The sequence below is a fragment of the Malania oleifera genome, chromosome 3 (genome assembly GCF_029873635.1).
Source record: "Malania oleifera isolate guangnan ecotype guangnan chromosome 3, ASM2987363v1, whole genome shotgun sequence".
NCBI lineage: Eukaryota > Viridiplantae > Streptophyta > Magnoliopsida > Santalales > Ximeniaceae > Malania > Malania oleifera.
In genome coordinates, this window is record NC_080419.1 from 56,057,109 (window position 1) to 56,062,733 (window position 5,625).

A 5,625-nucleotide genomic window follows, 5' to 3' on the forward strand; every position below is an offset into this window, starting at 1 on the left:
CAACCTATGTTACTTATGGTCCCATGAGATGTCTATAATCCTCGTCCTACATTGAATACAGGTGTTAGCCATGGCTAGGAATGGTCATCCCAAAAGGACAGGGATCGGGTTTGTTGAAGTCTCCATGTCTAAAATGATGAAATCAACAGGGTAATGGAAATATCCCACCTTGACTACCACGTCCTCTACCACACCCCAAGGTTGCTTAAGAGATCAATCAGCAAGGCATAAAGAAACCGAGGTGGGTCCCAACCCTCTTGGGTTAAGTTCTTAATAGGTCGAGTATGAAAGGATGTTCACACTTGCTCTTAAATCTAGAAAGGCCCCATCAATGGTGTAATCTCCAATTACACACGAAATAGTAGGTGATTCAGGGTCTTTTAGTTTAGGAACAAGGTGCTTTAGTATTATGAAACTCATATGCTCAGCCTACTTAACCAAACCATCCATGTGCACCCTTGATTCTATCCCCTGCATTGACAGGTCCCTAAGGAATTTTATGAACGCGGGTCATTGTTTAATGTCATCGAGAAGAGGCTTATCCATTCTCACTTATTTAAACATATCCCATATAGACTCAGTGGAATCCTATTTCCTAAATATAGAGGGTGCAAATAGGGCTTCTGGATGTGTCACTGAGTAACCGTGAAAAGCCCTATGTGGGCCGAAGTGAGTTGTGGTTCTTCTGATGGTGGTTCTGAGACTTAATGATCTATGTACCCAACTAGAAGAAAAGAGAGTGCATGAATCAGTGTTGGGTCCTTCCAGTTTTTTGTCTTGGGTCTCCCTCGTGCTCATCTGCTCCTTGCCTTGTTCAACTGTCTACCTGCCATTTTGAAATGTGGTTACTGCCTAGGCCTGCTTGGAATATGATGAGGGGCCAACGTCCAGTTCACATTCTACCCCATATTGTCCTTTGAGATTTACTATAGGCTAACTTGGCAACTTGCCTTCATCTCTCTGACTCAAGGTGGTAGCTAGTTGTCCTAAAGTGGCTTCTAGCTTCGCAATGGATTTGGAGTGAGAGTGAAGGAGTTGTCGATCCGCTTGGCTATCAACTTCAATATTCTTAAGGGACCTCAACACCAAGTGTGTCGTACTTGGGTTGCGAGGGAGACGACTGCTAGGCGGTTGAAAATTTGGGGGCTGAATCAGGATGACTTTAAAGATTTTGGTATGGTCGTGGAGGCAAAGCATTCATGGCTTGTGGAGGACTTTAGGCTTGGAAACCTGGAGCTTGCGGCCTCCACGAGAAGTTAGGATGTTGTTTCCACCCAGGGTTGTATGTGTTTGAATACGGGTTATTAGATGGCTTATCATACCAGTTGTGGGTGGCATTTACTTCCTTTTGCCCAAGCTTAGGTGGGGAATGCACGTTTAGACAAGTATAACATGTATGGGAAGGGTCGGAGCAGATTGTACATATCTCTGCATACGCCGTTGTTTGCATTCCTAGGGACAAGCATTGATCCAGCTTTCTAGATATGACGTGCAAAGTAGGAGCTAAGTCCTGGCTCGTGGCTAACTCATAAACTCCCTTAGGTTTAGAAGTTGATGGATTAGGTAGTCTATGGGTGGCAGTCATGTGCTGCTGAGAGTTTTCAACCAGATTTTCAAAGAGAATCTAGGCCTCGTTCTCGTGCTTAGTGAGGGAAGTACCTCTGCACGATGCATCAACCATGGACCTATCTCTCTGAGCCAACCCTTCGTAGAAAGTTTGGACTAATTGCCACTTGGGGACCTGGTGATGTGGGCATTTATGGAGCAAGTCCCTAAAGCACTCCTAAGTCTCGAAAAAGAGTTCCCCGTCTATCTGTGAGAAACCTATGATGGCTCTCTGAAGCTGGTTAGTCTTCCCAATTGGAAAGTATTTTTTAAGAAATTCTTGTTGCATGGTGGCCCATTTGGTCACCGAGTTCGGTTCTAAGGACATCAACCAATATTTAGCTTTATCCTTCAGAGAGAAAGGGAAAATCCTAAAACGGAGAGCATCATCACTGAAATTAGGGATGCGATGGTGGAACAAAGTTCCAAGAACTCATCTAGATGTTGATAAGGATTTCCTGTCGAGTTCCCATGAAAGTTGGGCAGCATTGCAATAATTAAAGTCTTTATCTCAAATTGTGCCACCTAAACATCCGGGAACTAGATGCAAGACAGCAATGTGTATGCATTAGGTACAAAGTAGTCCCTAAGAGGCCGAAGGTGTTGCTTTTCCACCATAAGTAGGTGGGGAGCATAGGGTTCTAGGGTTTGTTCAGTGAGAACCGAGGGGTTATCTTCGGTCAGTGCTTTCAGTTCAGATGACTTTGCCTTCTCTGGATTAGAGATATGTTTCCTAAGGGACCTACGAGATTTTTCAATCTCAAGATCTATGGGAATTATCTCGGGTTCCAAAGAATGCAGACCAAACAGACACACGTGTAAGCACACAGATTCAGACTTCAAAAATAGAAAACAAAATAAAGAAAATAGAAATTAATAAAGAAAGTGAAAACAAAAGGAGAGCAAATCAAAAGAACAAGGCAATAATACTCTAAAGTGGAAGTTGGCTTATAACTATAGCCAAGTCCCCAACAACGGCGCCAAAATTTGGTAGGCTCGCCAAGGTTTGGGTCCTTAACTACCAAAAATAATATTTATAAAACCTAACTATCCCAAGTTCAGTAAAAAGTGGGTAAGTCAGGTATTGATCTACAGAGACTTAAAGCACAATTATCAAACCACTTCTAGATTAGTTTATTATAACCTTGTTATGAAAAAAAAGTAAAAGGTTATATTTTTCAATGGGTGAAACCTAACCAACTACTGGAAAGCAATTAAATGAAAGCAAGTAAATCTATATTAACTCTACTCCTATAAAGCAGTGGTTAGACATGAGTATAGTTTAGGATGTTGTTCTGCTTACTCCAAGTTCAGTGAGTTTACCGTACTAAACTAGCCAGAACCCAGCTAAACAATCCAAAGAGCCGTTCGAGGGTATAGAGTAGCAAGGGTGCACCAGCCGTCTGGAGTACGGTCAGGAACCAAAGTATACTCTAGCACAACGATCACAAGAACCTCTATGGGAGACTATAGCCTAATACGTGTACCTAACTGAAGCAATAGAGGTGCTAATTTTGTCACTAAACATCATCATAATCTAAACCATAAATGAAAGTAGTAAAGGAAAGTTGTAAATGAAACCAAGTAAAAAGATCATCCCTTTGCATTCATCACGTCTATCACTAACGCTAAGAAGTACAAAAGAAGATCCTAATATACACGGTTGTTGTATGAACACCACCGGTTGTCACAGGTCGTTGGACACTCTATACACGAACCAAAACTACTCTACTCCTATTCTAACTTGGCTCTCAATGACTTCCTATGTCTGTCACTAACCTAAGAGAGGCCAAATAGGAACCTAGAGCTTGTGTTCATAGCGAATACTTATAGGCTCTAGGGTTTACAAGGGTTGTTTTACAAGTTAGGAAAGTTTGTAGCAAATCTCGCGCAGCAAATCGTCGCTGTCAACCAAGCCGCTCCTCTGGAATTGTTGTGCATGCCCTAGTTGGATCTCGTGGGAAGTCAGGGATTTAAATCTTCAATGTCTTCGACTTCATCGTGCCTCAGGGTCATAATGGTCAAGCTAATGCTCGAGACTTGCAGTACCTTGATTCTTAGGAAGTCTCAATATCTCGACATAGTCGCCCCAGAAGGTCTCTTGGTCAAACACTTCGTCAAGACTCTCGATATTTCTAAATTTTTGTTTTGTCTCAGTATCTCGACATGGTTGTTCCAAGGTGTCACTTGGTCGCGTACTTGGTCGAACCTTGCAGCATTCTGATCTCAATCTGAACCTTGAAGTTTGTAGTGGAAGACTAAGTCGCCCCTGTGGTTTGTTGGTCGTGCCACATGGTTGAACGTCATTTTCTTGTCTATTTATGATCTGAAGCTTCTAGAGCTTGGCTGAATGTCTGAATTCGAGCTTTGAATCCTCTAAATCCTCCTTGGCTTCTTGTAATGCCTAATTCCATGGTTTTAACCTATTTTTCCTAAAAAGGCAAACAAACCTTGCATAGCTTTGAACAATGATAACTCTAGGTAAATACATAATAAAATAAGGATAAATAAAGGTAAATAAGGGTCTAAAATCATGTATTTTAGGGACTCATCAAGGTTCTTTTATATATATTTGTAAATTTATGTAATTGGGGCTATTATTGATTCTGAGTTATTAATTGAAGGAAAATAAGTATTTTTACTATATAGGTATGAGTTACATTTTACAAATGTCATTTTTATTCAAAGTTAAATTAATGGATGTATTTTGCTTACATAAAAACTTATTTTTGCCACACACTGATAATAATCTATTACGTCTTACTGAGTGGTGTCTCACCCCAATAATTATGTCACATTTTAAGAAATACAAGAAATCAAGCTTAGCCAACTCTAGGGCGAGACTTAGATAATTTAGTCTAAAGTAAGTACTTATGTAAAATTAGTGAAATATGTTTCATGTTTTACTTGATGTAAATATTGCCACTGGGAGATACCGATGTAAATATGTGTGGTGGTTTAGAACTCTGGTATGGTATTTGAGGTTTAAATATTTTTCGCTGTTTGTTTTAAATTAAGTTATGGAAAGATGTCCCTTGGATCCCAATGGGTTCGGGTCCTTACATTGTGGCATCGGAGATTATATTATCATTTTTAGGGTCGTTACAGCATGTGTATGATATGTGTGCTTTTTGTATTGCTTATTTTGTTTTTTATTTGACTCTAAAGTAGTGTAATTTCTATAAATCCTATAATAGCGTTTTCAAGGTTTATTGTTTTTCATAAATCATTTCAAATGGGATACACACATATACACACACATACAAGGTAAGCATGATAACCATTTAATCGAATATGTGTTTTAGGGTACTGCTAACCCGTTAAATTCTCAAGAACGGGATTTAAAGTGTTACCTTTCCTATGCACAATTGTACTCTTGAACTCAATCTCTTTAAAAGGTTTTCCTCTATTTTGCATTTTTAAAAATAAAATAAAGTGACAGCTCCTTCAAAAAATTATTTTGATTTCAAAATGGTCACCAAATGTTGGCAACTCAAATGGGTCCTCCCGATGTCGACAAAAATCATTCAGTATTGTTAACAAATTACAAAAACTGAGACCAAAGTGAAAACTAAAAATTATAAACAAAAACTAGAAATTGAAAGTAAAGTAATATGTTTGATTAATATTTTTAATGTTAATATAGATTAAAAAATGAATTGAACATATATTCATTTTTTATCTTTGAATCAGAAAATATTGATAAAAATAGTTAAAAGATGGCATAAAGATGTAAAATGATAAAAAATAGAAAAAAAAAAGTATTATAATAAAGATAATAATCATTTTTTAGTCCTCCAAGAACAATTATAATACATATGGCAATTGAAAATGGTAAAAACATTTTTGAATGACTTATATTATTTTCAACTTTCTTAGAAATTTTATGGATATTTCATTTCAATCATATTTAAAATCGTGTGGTAATTTTATTTTATTTTTAATTGAAAAATTGTATATAGAATGTGCGAGTTATGATGTGATCCCAAGAGGGGGGGTTGAATTGGGTTTTAAAAATAT

General features: G+C 38.1%; 1 non-coding gene across 1 annotated transcript; it reads left to right on the forward strand.

Moving 5' to 3' along the window:
* Positions 1-1,739: 1,739 nt before the first annotated feature.
* Positions 1,740-1,845, forward strand: LOC131152457 (small nucleolar RNA R71). Its single transcript, XR_009135958.1, has one exon. It is a non-coding gene; the product is annotated as a small nucleolar RNA R71 (small nucleolar RNA).
* The last annotated feature ends 3,780 nt before the right edge of the window (positions 1,846-5,625 follow it).